This window comes from Durio zibethinus, chromosome 7, assembly GCF_047325235.1.
Source record: "Durio zibethinus cultivar Kanyao isolate XHJ-2024 chromosome 7, ASM4732523v1, whole genome shotgun sequence".
Classification (NCBI taxonomy): Eukaryota; Viridiplantae; Streptophyta; class Magnoliopsida; order Malvales; family Malvaceae; genus Durio; species Durio zibethinus.
Window position 1 is genome coordinate 20,657,126 of NC_143168.1, and position 15,186 is coordinate 20,672,311.

Genomic DNA, 15,186 nt, shown 5'->3' on the forward strand with positions numbered 1-15,186 from the left:
CTTGATTCGATTACACATTTAAAAGATAACAGAATTGGGTTGAAATCTTTATTCTTATTACATCCGTCTTGTATAGAGGTTAGACATAATGAATCTTGATTGTAGTTTTTGTGGTTATGAGTGACGATTGAGGACAGTTCTTAATTTGTGTTTGTAGCTAAAAAAGATAACTATCTGCCATTATATAAGAATGTAATATTTAATTTTATCACTATATGTCACTCACATTAAATTTTACCATCATATTCTAATTTTTATTGATTTTTAGATAAATATTAATGTTGAATCTTCATTTTTTTTCACAAAAATTTTTCTTGACAAAATTTACACTTTTATTCCATCGATAAAAGCCACAGTATAATAACAAAATTCATTAATATCAAAGTATATAGTGACAAATTTAATATTTGTCTCAAACAAAAAGGGAACATGTAATTAAAGTTTTCTTGAGGCATTTCCATAGTTGCAACTGACAGTTTACGCTTTTAATAATTATTAACATCACGATAGTTTTGATTTTAGTTGGTAAATAAAAAAAATTTTAATTAATTAAAAAAATGATAAAAAAATCAATTAATCACACAAAAAATAATAATTTAACGAGATTCAATTTAATCAATCTATATCTATAAATAAAAAAATTCATTAATTATAAAAAATTACAAACAAATCAAATTGTCAACAATCTATCCCAAACAAATTAATACCTATGAATGCTCTTATTCTTCTCTAGTCTTATGAAATTTTTTTAATAAAAAAAAGCATATATTCATATGGCTCACTGTACATATGTGAACCCTCTGATTCTTTTCTAGTCTACTTGATGACTCCCTCTTTCTCTTTTAGTCTACTCAAACATACAAGTCTATAACTCTCTTAATCTCCTCTAATCTTATGAGGTGTTTATCCCATAAAATCTTACAATTTTCTTGTATATTTTTCTTATACCTAATTCTATAAAGATCTCACTATTTATAAGTTTAATAACTTATCTATCAAGAATATTTTTTCTTTTAGAATTTTTCTCTTAAAATTCTTTTCATCTATCAAGTAATATTTAACTAATCTAAAAAAATCTCAAACCAAATCTCTATGAGATTTAAGTCACTATCCCAAGAGCAACTTATGTAGATTAAATGCTTCAATTAAACCTACAAAACAATGGTAAACTGTGAGAATAGTCAATACTTCATCCATGACTTGCAAAAACTAGCTAAAATGTAGTCTGCCTTTTCATTTGCAATAATGCACTCCACGACTCGTAATCTAACCAATTTTTTTCCTTTTCATTCTATAGTACATTTGTCCCGCCTGGTCCGAGGGGATAGAGAATTTGTTAGTTGTATATATATGATTCAATGAATCATTTGTCACTTCTGGTTTTCCCAATTTTCTTGGGTATCCTTATACCCTTTCAAGTGCATTACAAATATGAGATCTAATGAAAGGAAAAGAGAGAGAGAGAGAGAGAGAGAGAGAGAGAGAGAGAGAGAGAGAGAGAGAGAGAGAGAGAGAGAGAGAGAGAGAGAGAGAGAGAGGACTTTACTTTATAATCTACGAAAACTGTGCTCGACTTCTATTCCTTTCATGGTCGTCATAAGCAGGCCTGGTCCATAAGAAGAGCAGAAAACTTGAGATTAGGCCTAAAATGGAAATGCATCCCCAGCGTACGAATGTCCGCAGATAGCAGTCCCTGCCCATGCACACCATTGCTTCCTCCAATGAGTTTTCTTGCATAGAACTTTTCACGTTAGAATCATATACTAAAGCTGCAAGGAGACCATAGAGTAGTGATCCGATGGGAATATTGGTGATGAGGATGTTGTGGTTGACACTGGCACTATTAGGCCCAAATAGCTCTGATGTGATGGACACTGCCACTGAAAATACAAATCTCGAGCTTAATCCTGTCATGGCTGTGCCAGCATGCAATGCTGCCTCACTACCTGATGCAGCAAGCAGAAAGAAAGCTATTGCTGTTGGCACCAGGGCAACTGCTAAGCACCCAGTCCTTGCATACTACACCTTGCTGCATTTGTAAAGCATTTAAGTGATCATTTTCTGAGTTAAAACCTACATGGAACTATGGAAGTCAATTTAAAATTTACATTAGAATTCATTCTTCGATTATGAAGCAAATTCAATTCAGAATTGCTTCTGAATTCTACAACTGTATAAATAATGACTATGGAACTCTAATAATGGCCATATGGTACCAAAAGAGTAAGGGCAGTTTCCATGCAAAGTGATGCTACTTTGCTGGAGATGCCTTTCATCTACTTTGCTGGTAATAAAGTGCTGCCGTGCTTATTATTAGATGTTGATGCAATCTCTAAACAGCGTAAATATACTATTTGCGGTAAATACCTACTCACGTAGGAAATCTGGAGCAGCTGAAAGCAAAGGACCAAAGAATGAGAAAGAGGAGTAGAGAGTCATGACTGTACTAATCTGGGAGTAGTATCCGAGTGATTGTGCAATCTGCCCTATGTTATTGCTATAACCAGCCTTATTGTCCTTCCACAGAAATAGGCCACACAATATAGCCAGAAATCCCACCGGCGCACTAGCAATCTTGTAGAGTGTTCCTCACCGAGCATTGTTAACCTGCCTTTCTCCATTACCTTCCCAAAAAACCCTTCTTTGTTTGTCATAGAAAATGAATTGACACTCGAGCTATTATTTTGATTACTTCCAATCAATTCCTTATGGAGCTCGAGGTCATCAGAATCAACCAATCTGAAGTTCGAGCCATCAAGACAAAAGCTGCTATGGATAGCACAACGAGCCCAGTTCCTAACATAGACAATGGCAGGAAACACAAAGGTAGGAGCAATAGGATTAAGGCACCCACCAGAAGAATGCGTGCCCTTAATGCTTCAGATGAAAGTAAATTTAATAGGAGAAGATATAGGTCAGTGATAACAGCTAAAACATTGAGGACGATGAAAATGAAGGAATCCTGACTAATAACATCAGTGGTCAGAAGTTGCGAAGGTGGTTGGCGGAGGATTGGGATGAGAGCTAAGATGGCTGCAAGAAGAGGCACAAGTGCATTTAAGAAGAGATAGAGGGTGTCATCATCAGGGTTTATTGCATTGGCAATTAAAGTGTAAAGTGCAGCGGTTACTCCATTGAAACTGTTGGTGAGGGACAAAGCAAGCACCCTGTTGGTTGGGAAATTTCTGATGCGTAAAACAAAGCATACTGTGTTGAACAAGCAGATGCTACAACCAGCAACCAAACACCGAAGAAATACCTGCCATGGATTCTCATGAAATCACAATTAGTATTCACTGGAATGGCCTCTCAGTACTAATCAAAGGCTTTTACTCAAGCGACTATTTCCCTCTTTCCCCACCAGGGTATTATCCATCAACTCCATGCAATATTTGTTTGTCTACATGACTGAGCAGAATCATCGAGTAATGTACATAGGTACCACATATTGCAAGCAATGGATTCAATAGATTTTCTTTCTATCAAAAATAAAGTAATGCATTCAGTTACGTCAGTATAGAATTGTAAGTTTTGGCTCAATGGTAAGTATATTCCCCTAGTTAAGGAATGACTGAGGGATTTTTCCCAGTGGATTTGACCTCTTTGGTCCTCTCCTCGCTGTGTCTGCAAATAGAGAGGATGTAGACATGGCAACAACTTCAACGATTCAAGGGTCTTTTCATGATATGCAACAAATGAAGCAATTTATTCATAGGCTGCAAGCGAAGGATTTGTTATCATTATATATAATTTTATTCATAGGGTTTTGTTTCAAAAACATTGCTGAAAATTACAATTCAATCAACAATAATAACCCCGTTCAACAATAAGCGGATGTATCTTTTAGTCTCCTATATAAAAATGAGCTAGTAGAAATATAGAATAAAAAGCATGAATCAACTTAAGTTTCCATATTTAAAAAATCTATACAATGTAATAAAAGCAGTCCCTAAATTAGGACCGTTCATTAAGAGCTTAATTTTGTGTCAAGTTTTGCACATTAATTGGTTTTTCAATTTTTTTAATTTTTTAAGTTAAGCCTTCTTATCTTCCAACACTCTCTTTCTATTTGTTTCCACTCAATGCAATATATATATATATATATATATATTTACAAAAAAAAAATTTAAAACTTGAAAAAAAAGAAAACTTTATCAGATAAAAAATAGTTCTTAATTTTGTCTTTAATTTTTATCATTAAGCTGCTTTATTTTCTGTAAAAAAAAAAACCTTCCCTTTTATCAACCTAATGCAAAACTTTTAACCCTGCCCTTTACCAAATATTTCTTTCTCTTTTATTATTTAGAAGAGTAATTCACTTTAAGTAAAAATAGAAACCAAAATGCAATGAAATTAACCAAAAAGGAAAAAAATTTAAAGGAAAGGGAAAATAATTATTAACAGTAACATTTGGTCTTAAATGCTTAATTAGATGACACGTCTCCTTAATTGTAAAACTTGATTGGATTGAATTGAATGAGTTATAATACATAGATTGTAAGGTTCGCAATTAATTGGGTTCTTGAATACTCTTCCATTGGTATTTTTATTTTTTATTATAAATTACATGAATCTAATTAGTTATAAATTTAACAATCAATGAACATAGTCATTCATGAATTTATGGTATGCATGAACTTATTTAATTTAGGATGAATGTACTTTGCATTTAGTCTCATTTACATTTAATATTTTAAGTTTAAATTCATATATACTATTGAGTAATATAAAAAACCATAAATCAAATTCAAACTACATGAACATTATTATTTATGAATTTAATGATTCATGAATATATGATATCTATGAACTTAATTAATTACGGATGAATGTACTTAACGATTAGTGTTATTTAAACTTAACATATCTATTAAATATTATAAATACATATGAATCAAATGCAAATAATTATATTTTAGTTTGATTTTTTATGTTTCAATATATTGTAAAAATATAAAGTATTTGTTCTGTATAGTTAGAAATTAAGTTTTATTTTTTAGTTTATACATCAATATGGTTCCATTTGAATGAATTTATTGATTTGTTCATTTAAAGTATTTTTTGATAAATATTTATTATTTATTTATATTTAATAAATTTATTAAAAATAAAAACTCAACTTAAATTATTAAAAATAAAGTTAGATAAAAATGGATAGAAGTTAAATGTAAACTTGCTAAGATTATTATGCCAAATGTCCAATCAATTATCATACAAGTAAGCAAACGCTTTATCTCAAAAAAGAAAAGAAAAAAAAAAGGAAAACGTAAACTCTTACAACTCTACAAATTTTTTTCTCTCATATCACGCCGTATAAAGATTCATCTATATTTATAGATCAATTAAATTATCAAACAAGTAAATTTGATCACCAAATGTTATTTAATAGATTAAAAAATCTCAAAAAATCTTCAAACAGTATTTAACATTATATTAGACTTGACGATGCAACAAAAAAAGTCATTTTTATCAATATTTATAAGTACAAATAAAAGATTAAAAAAATATTGCTATTACTATTGAAGACAGTATCTTAACACTTTTTTGACCGCTAGTTGACTGTCGGCTAGGTGAGTGTCGATGAAAACTTTCTGTAATCAAGCCATCGGTGCCAAAGTTATATATGTGTTTGACAACATAATTTTTTTCGACACTTTAAACTGTTGTTATAAGTAAAAAACTTTTAAATGCATTTTAAAGTGTCAATAAAAGTCACATTTTATTCAAATTTTTTATATTTAATAAGTGAGCTATATTCACACTTAAAATCGCCTTTAAAAGTATTACTTTATTTTTTAAAAAAATATTTTCTTATTAAAATCAGATAATTTATGAATGCATATTTTTTTTATAACAATTAAAATTATAAAAAAAAGAAAAAAAAAGGAACCGTGATAGTGGAATGCTCCTAATAAAATGCAACATGCGGTTAATATTATGGAGATAAACCACACTTGGAATCTATGGGAGCACATCAAAGAACCTATACATATATGTTGGACACTACTTGAGCCCAAAAGCTTAAGCTAGTAGGTTCTTAGGTCCTTCATGCATAAATAGGACATCTCATTCAGATTCCTAATGATGTGAGATTCTTTACTCACATATGAACCATATCCCAACAATCTCCCTCGTTCATTTGTGAGTTCTGATCAAGTCCCACCTTGGCTCTCCCGTGTAAGTAAGTCCTATCAATACTTTATTTGGGCCAGGCAATTTCATACCTTTAGTGCACTTTTTGGGCTAGGGCACAATACTCAACCTGGGTGCCTAGGTTGTCTTAATGCTTCGTCAAGCATACACTTCAGGTTGACTCAACACGTCACCCACTTGGGTGTTCTATTTCTGCATATTATCATATGCTCGCTGCATCTAAGTCAAACCTTTTTAATATCGGTGTTCGAACACATGGAGTTGATGGATTCCAAGTGTGGTTTATATCTCCCCAACAAGTGGTATCAAAGTGAAGATTATTTTGAGACATCGATACAAAAGCAACCCAAGATAGAAGTAAATTTTATTGGAGATTATGAAAGGTGATATAGGTTCCATGATAAAATTGACAGCATCAAATTATTCAATTTGGAAGCCTATGATGGAGGATCATTTATATTGCAAAGATTTGTATAAGCCAGTATTGGGTGATTCGGCTAAACCAATGAAAAATGAAAACTGAAAGAAGTTAGGCAAAAAGACACTGGCTATAATAAAAAAATGGGTTGATATTAGTGTGTTTCATCATGTAGCATAGAAAGCAGATGCCCATATTGTTTGAAAAAAAAATAGTAGCATTGTATGAGAGAAAAACATGTATGAATAAAGTTATGTTTGTTAAAAAGCTTGCAACTTTACAGTACGAGGATGGATGATCTATTATAGAGCACTTGAGTGATTTTTAAGATATATTTAATCGAAGGACTACTATGAAGCTTAAGATAGATGATGAAATGAAGGCGTTATTTTTTTTTGGGTTCACTGTCAGACAACTAAAATACTCTAATTGTGATTATTCTTAATTCAACTTTTGATTATAAGGTGACATTAGAGATGGTAAAGGATAATATGCTTAATGAAGAAGCAAGGCAAAAAGATGTAGACCTTGAAAATCAAGCTCTAGTCATAACTAACTAGGGTAGAAACATCGATAGAGGTCAGAACTTAAAAGGTCGTAGTAAGTCTAAACATAGATCTAAGTCTAGAGATAAAGTGAAGTGTTTCCATTATAGTGAGGCAAGTTATATAAAACGACACTGTAAAATCTTAAAGCAAAAGCAAAAAGATAAGAAAGATAAAAGTTCAAATGATGGTAATGTTGTAGCAGTGAATTCAGATAGTGATTCAGTTACTTTGATTTGTACACATGGTGATTGTAATCATGTTGGTGATCCTGACATTGAGTAGATAATTGACATAGAAGCGACATATCATTGTATTCCTAAAAGAGAGTTGTTTACAACTTACAAAGCAGGAGATATTGGTTGCACCAATATGGAAAACAATAGTATGTCATTGATTATTGAGATTGGTGATATTGTTGTACAAACTAGTACAAGTTACATGTTGACTTTGAGGGATGTCAGACATATTTCGGATATGAGAATAAACTTGCTTGCTATTAATGTCTTTGATAAGGAAGGATATAAAAGGTCGACAAAAAAATAGACAGTGAAAGCTTTTCAAAGGATCTATGGTAGTTATAAAGAAAAAACTATGCTGCATAATGTATAAAGACATGGATGCAATTGAATGATAACCTAGTAAATATCATTGAGGATGATGCTTCAGCAAACTTATGGCATAAGAAGTTGGCACACATGAGTGAGAAAGGGTTACAGGTTTTGGTAAGGTAGTCTCTCATTCTCTTGACCAAAGCTATATCTCTCGATTCATGTGATTATTGTTTATTTGATAAACATCATAGGGTTTCTTTTCGTAAGAGTTCTCAGAGAAAAAAATAGATTAGAATTGATTTATTCTGATGTATGTGGTCCCATTGAGGTTGAGTCATTAAGTGATAATAGATATTTTATTACTTTTATTGATGATACTTCACGTAAGACTTGAGTATATATGTTGAAAAATAAAAGTCAAGTATTGTAGTACTTTTAAAAATTTCATACCATGGTTGAAAGGATGACAGGGTTGCCTTTGAAGTGTATTCAAACTAATAATAGTGGGGAATACAAATCCAAAAACTTTGAAGAGTATTGTTCAAAACATGAGATCAGACATGAGATGATAGAACCTAGAACACCTTAGCATAATGGCGTAGCTGAAAGGATGAATCGCACCATTATGGAAAAAATCAAATGTATGTTAAAGATGACAAAATTACCAAAGCTATTCTGAGGTAAAGCGATCAACACAGCCTATTATTTGCTTAACAGATCACCATCAATTCTTTTAGGCTTTGACATTTTAGAAAGAGTGTGGACAGAGAAAGATGCTTCATACTCTCACTTGAAAGCTTTTGGATATAAAGATCACCATCAGTTTTTTTAGGCTTTGACATTCTAGAAAGAGTGTGAACAGAGAAAGATGCTTCATACTCTCACTTGAAAGCTTTTGGATATAAAACATTTATGCATATGCTAAAAAAATAGAGGTCAAAGCTTGATAGTAAAGCTACAAAGTGTGTGTTTGTGAGATATAATGATAAAAAATTTAGCTACAAGGTATGGGATCCAGTAAAGAGAAAGACAATCAGAAGTAGAGATATGGTTTTCCATGAAAAAGAAATCATAGCAGACCTTGAGAAAAATGAAAAGACTACATAAGGTATTGTTGAGTGTGATATTTCAATATCGATAAAGGTTTCATAGGAAAGAGCCATAGATGATGAAAATGAGTAAGAAATAGAACTTGAGGATAGGAATGAGCCACCTACAGTTAGTGATGAGCCAGATGCAATTAGTTTTAAGCAGAGAGAGCAATATTTTCTACCTAAAAGTGTTGAGTAAAGAAGCTACCTTCGGCATCAAGTATTTTAGCCTAGAAGATATACCAGAGAGCACAAGCCATCTATCAGATATCCAAGTTTAAATTTTATTTTAGTTACCAGTAAGAGGGAGTTAGAAAGCTTTTAAGATGTGCAAGTTACTCTAGACAGAAAGCACTGATTAAAAATAATAAAAGAAGAGATGGAGTCATTGTGAAAAAATGATACTTATGATCTTGTTAAACTTTTGAAAGGAAAAGGCCATTAAAAAATAAATAGGTGTTCAAGTTAAAAAAAAAAGGTGACAAACTAGTGAGGTATAAAGCTCGATTGGTGGTGAAAGGTTTTCCACAAAAACCATTCATCGATTTTGATAAGATCTTTGCCCCAGTTGTGAAGATGAGTTTCATTCGAGTGATACTAGGATTAATAGTTAGTTTGAATCTTGAGCTTAAGCAACTTGATGTTAAAACTGTATTCTTGCATCGTGACTTGCAGAAAGACATTTATATGAATAAGTCTAAGGGTTTTGAAGTGAAAAAAAAAGAGTACATAGTTTGCAAATTAAAAAAAAGCTTGTATGGCTTGAAACAAGCTCCACGATAGTGGTACAAGAAGTTTGATTCTTTTATGGTGAGTCACAGCTATAAAAGAACGGTAACAGATCCTTATGTGTATGTCCAAAAATTCTCTGATGGTAACTTCATTATTCTCTTATTATATATTGACGATATGTTGATTGTGAAACAAGATGCTGGTATAGTTTGTAGGTTGAAAGAACAATTATCTAAGTCCTTTGATATAAAGGATTTAAGTTCAACAAAGCAGATTCTCGGTATGGACATTATCTGAGATAGAAAAGTTGGAAAGCTGTGGTTGTTATAGAAAAAGTGTTTTGAATAAATACTTAGTGGATTCAACATGCAATATGCTAAATCAGTTAGCAGTCCACTTGCTAACTAATTTCATCTAAGTGAGAAATCTTATTTAGTGTCTAAAGATAAGTAACTAGTTATATCTAGTATTTCTTATTCTTCTATAGTCAATTTTTTAATGTATCTTATGATTTGTACATGTCATGATATTGCTTAGGTAGTTGATGTAGTGAGTAAATTTTTTTCTAATCCAGAAAAAGTTTGCTGAGAAACAATGAAATGGATTTTCAGATATTATAGGGGTACCTTAAAAATATGCTTGAGTTATGAAGTTTCATAATTAGTTCTAGAAGGGTTTACTGATGCTGACATGGTAGGTGATCTTGATGATAAAAAATCTACTTTAAGTTATTTATTCACTTTTGTAGGATGAGCTATGTCTTAACAGTCTAAGTTGTAGAAGTTTATTGCTTTGTCAACTACAAAGGCTAAGTATATTGCAGCAACTAAAATAGGTAAAGAAATGCTTTGGATGAAATATTTTCTTCTTGAATTGGGATTGAATCAGAAAGAGTATGTGGTGTTTTGTGATAGCCAGAGTGCTTTAGATTTGAGTAAGAATGCCATGTACCATGCTAGAACGAAGCACATTGATATTAGATATCACTGATTACGTTTAGTAATTAAAGAACAATAGATGTTGTTGAAGAAAATTTATACTGATGAGAATGTAGTAGATATGTTAACTAAGATACTTCATAAAGAGAAGCTTGAGCTCTGCAGTAACCTAGTTGGAATGAGTTTCTTGGCTAAGGTAAGTTTCAAATGAAACTGCTATAGTGATAAATCTCTTTCTAATGGGGTTGAGGGAGAGATTGTTAGGAAAATGGGGTCCAACCCAATGTAATTAGTTTTAAACCAATCAAAGGCCATATGCCTTGGTCTTTCTTTTTACACAAAGCCCTAGTTACTTAATAAAAAGAGGTGGGGTTGTTTTAAGGTGGTGTTGCAAACCAAGAATAGAAAGAAAAAAAAAGCTAGAAAAAGTAGAAAAAAAAAGAGAAAGGAGAGTTGATTGAACGAAAGTCGATCCGTGGTCCAATTGAGCTAAAACTTTATCAGCAGATTTATGATTTAAAGTTTTACATTCTAACGGTAAAGATCATATTTGAAGCTCTCTAGGAACAAATTCAAGTTGTATTTGTTAAGTTACCTATTTGATGAGATTTCTTCAATTGTTTCTCTAGTTGTTGATTAGCTCTAGTTTTGGCTAGAAAAGAACTTTGTATATCTATTATTTGATAGTGAAGATTTTTTTGGTGATCCGTGATTTTTTTCCTCTACATTGGAGGGTGTTCCACGTAAAACTTAATGTGCTTTATTTTTTCTGCATTGTTGATTATTGTCTATTACTGTGGGTTTATTATGTTATATTGCTTCTACATTCTTGTGTTTATTGCTTCAGGCCCAATAGTTAATCCACAACCCTAAATAAAATTCACCCAAATGCATGGATTTCCAAAATAAAATAAACATGTTGAATGGCAAAACTCTTAAACAGAAATGGCATGACGTCAATGGCCAACTTGGCTGATTCAGTAGATTATTTAATTATATGGTCTTTTGAAGACAAGAATTCATTTAAAAAGTCATTTGTCCTTCATCAATGTATACAAGCAGTTAAAAACATCATAGAACTATTAAAGGCAAATTGCAACCTAATACTAATCCTATTACAAATATTGAAACTATCAATACACCAAAAACTTATCAAACTACCAATTATTAACAATAATGCAGTAGTACCATTCTCAAAGTATAGTAGTGAACATCATTCTAAAGCTATCAAATTATCAAAAAAGTTATCAAAATACCAATGCAATAACATCATCCTCAAAGCCTCCATTTTTCCTTAGTGATCCCAATGAACTCGATGCATCTGAAACTTATAATATAATACAATTTATGGATTAGTAAATAACTATTATTTACTAATTAATAATACTACTTATTGTTGTTACCTATCTACTGTCCGTCATAACGGTTTTGTGTTCGCCTGACGAATTTGGAAACAAAATAAAAAAAATAACGGAGTCACCACTAATCTTTTTTGACTAGGTGCGATTAACCACATATTAAAATTTATCTTTTTAATTAGATTTTAAAATTAATTAAAATTTATTAAAAAGATAATTTTATGTTCTGTGAAATAGTCTAAGTTTAGAAGTCGGTTATGTATGGGGAATGATTAGCACCCTCACAATGCCCGTTTAAAAATGGTACCACTTAACTACTTGTTATTCTTTGATTTTGATTAAAAAAAAGTCTCATTTTCGATGTTTGAAAAATAAATTTCTAGATTTTTTTATTTATTGGAAATAGTTTTTGTTTTTTATTATTTATTGTTTCATTTTTATTCAATAAAAATAAATCAAAACCTTTTTATTGAAATAATTTTTAAAATATTTCAGTACATTGGTAACATTAAAAGAACTCTTTCCACATAGATATTTCGTAGGCATCGCTTCTCGGAATACTTTATAATTTCATCTTCGGAGACTTAAATTTATTTTTCATAAAAAAACTATGACATGCATGCAATATAAATGATAATAAGTTAATGCACACATTTTATTCTCTTTTTTAGAAATTTTATTAATTGTTTTATTTGATTTTTTATTTTTAATTTAAATTTTTGAAGAAAAAAAGAATTTTTATTATATTGAAGTTTTTCTGTAAATATTTCAATACGCTGGTAATATTTAAAAAAAATCTTCTCATCTAAGAATTTTGTAAAGCATCCCTACTTGGAATACTTTTAGAATCCCATCATTGGATAAAATTTCATTTTTTCTTATTTATATTATTATTTTTATTTTTTATTAACAAAAAAAAATTTTATTGTATTGAAAACTTTTTATAAATACTCCAATACACTGTTAGTATTTTAAAAGAAATCTTCTCACCTAGAGATTTCGTAGGCATAGTACTCGGAGTACCTTTGAATCTCATCATCGGGTAAAAATTTTCTTTTCTTATATTTTTATTATTTTATATTATTTTTATTTAATTATAACTTTTTTACCAATTATTTTATAAAGTTTATTCAAAATTATCAAAAATTGTTATTATATATTTCATCATTTAGTTTTATTAATTATTATTATAAAACAACAAAAATTTATTTTGGTAAATTTAAACATTTTAACATACATAAATATTAAGAATAATAATTAAAACAACAAAAATAATATATAAAAAATCTTTTAAAAAAATTCAAAAAAAATTTTTTTTACGTGAATCGAATTGGTTAACAGTCTGGTCAATGGAAGATTTGGTTCAGCGGTTCGGAGTCAACGATTTAAGGATGGTTCAATTTGGTTTGGGTCGATTTAGCTGGACCGATCAGAGGTTGAGGGATGGATGGGTCGATGGATGGGTCGTCGAGTCAGGTGCGTGGACCCTGGGTCAGGTCACGGGTTGACGCGCGGATCCTGAGGGGCTAAAACGATGTCGTTTTGGGTTTAGCCTTCTATATAAAAGTAAAAAAAAAAAAATTTCTTTCATTTCTCCCCCTCTCCAAAAAAAAAAACCAAAATTCTCTCCAAAAAATCCAAGCCGATCAATTCTGAGAATCGGTGGCTACTCTATCGGTCGACCGCCGTGCCACTGATTGCCAGCTACTGTCACTGGTGGTTGAAAAATTCAAAAAAACCCAAAATGTTCCTTTCAACCTTCAGAGTTTAGATATGAGCCTAGTTTTATGAAAACATGCTTCAAACGACGCAGATCTGACCTGAAAGTTTCGGTCAAAAAAACAATTTTCTGCGTTTATGTTTTTTTTTTTTTTTTATGCTGGCGCTTGGTTCCCCTACCTTGGGGACTGTGGTCTTTTTTGTTTGCTTGATTTTTGATGTTGGGTTTCAACTTTTTTTAATCTAGCAAAACCTTTTTTTTAATCTAATTTTTTTTTAGCAAAGCTTTTTTTTTTTAATCTTCCTCCTCCCTTTTGTGCAGGGAATGAACTCTGTTTATAAAGCTTTTTGAGATTCAAATCCTAAATTTTTTAAGATTCTAATCTCAAATTTTCAACCGACGTGGTAGGCTTTTGGTGGCTGTGATTCATGCTGCCAAGTTAGGTTGGGTGTCAGGCAATTGGTGGTGGTGATTTTGGACTTTGGGGGAGTGCATTTAATGCACTTAGGTTTTTGTCAAGTTGAATCGGATAAGGAAAGAAGAAGAAGGAAAAAAGAAAGAAATAAAAAAAGTAAAAAGAAAATAGAAAAAGAAAGAAAGAAAAAATAATAATAATAATAATAATAAAATGGTGTTTACATTGTCCATTGGTATAGCAGTTGAGTTGTTATCCATGCTTGGCACATGTGAAATCTCCTTTACATGGTAATTGCAAATTTAACACACTCAGCATTCACTTTTTTAAGTAAAGCTATCGTGACATCAAGTTCACTTATTTTTGAAACTTTTTCTTCCAACTTTGACACTTTAGTTGCTTTTTTTTCCAAATTGGCAACTTTATCTATCATAGCTTCCAACTTTTCTTGCAGCCTAAGTACTTATTCATCTCTACTATTTTCAACCTCATTCAAGGCTTGGAAGTGATGAAAAACAAAACCCAAATCTCTGTTTGTGTAGGGCCTAATCCCAAGCCTCATGCACGACTAGGATGTTCTTTTCCCATGACTTCACCAAAACCTCATCCATTGAAGAAGTTGTTGCTTGTGATTGCTCCAAGTTGGTAAAACGTTAAGATAACAACTCCTTTAACTTCTCTTATAAAATATTCAATCAATAAGTGAAGGCAGCAATGAATATTCAAGTGAAGGCAGCAATGAATATTCAAGTGAAGGCAGCAATGAATATTCAACTAGTAAATGCAATTTTATAACCAGGTAACCACTTACAGTAGCTTCTGCAGCAGCAGTATCCACAAAACTTCCATCTTTATGTTGATGAGTCATCATAAACAATTCTATTATGTTGGCTCCTCTCCACTGCTTTGTTTCTATTACCACAAAATTTCAGTTCAAAAGATCCAAAAATCAAACATCAATGATTCTTTAAGTTGTTTATGCATCAAATTCATCAAGTGAACAAACAGTAAACCATTCCAGACTTCTAGTTGAAATTAAAGGCTCATCATGTGAGAGTAATTTAATTTTACTGACTGAATACTTATTTCTCTCATCTGTCTGGAATAGTTGATAGACTGTTCACAAACAAGACTGATAAATAATTAAGGGAAATGGAAGACGAAACTCCACAACTGTAAGGTTTCATATATATGTATATATATTTATAATATTAAAGTATCAGATCATGTATACAATGAAAATCTAGTAAATTAATTAGAAG

General features: G+C 31.2%; 1 pseudogene; it reads right to left on the bottom strand.

Moving 5' to 3' along the window:
* Window positions 1-1,554: 1,554 nt before the first annotated feature.
* LOC111277451 (protein NUCLEAR FUSION DEFECTIVE 4 pseudogene) lies at window positions 1,555-14,792 on the bottom strand (annotated as a pseudogene).
* Between the last annotated feature and the right edge of the window lie 394 nt (window positions 14,793-15,186).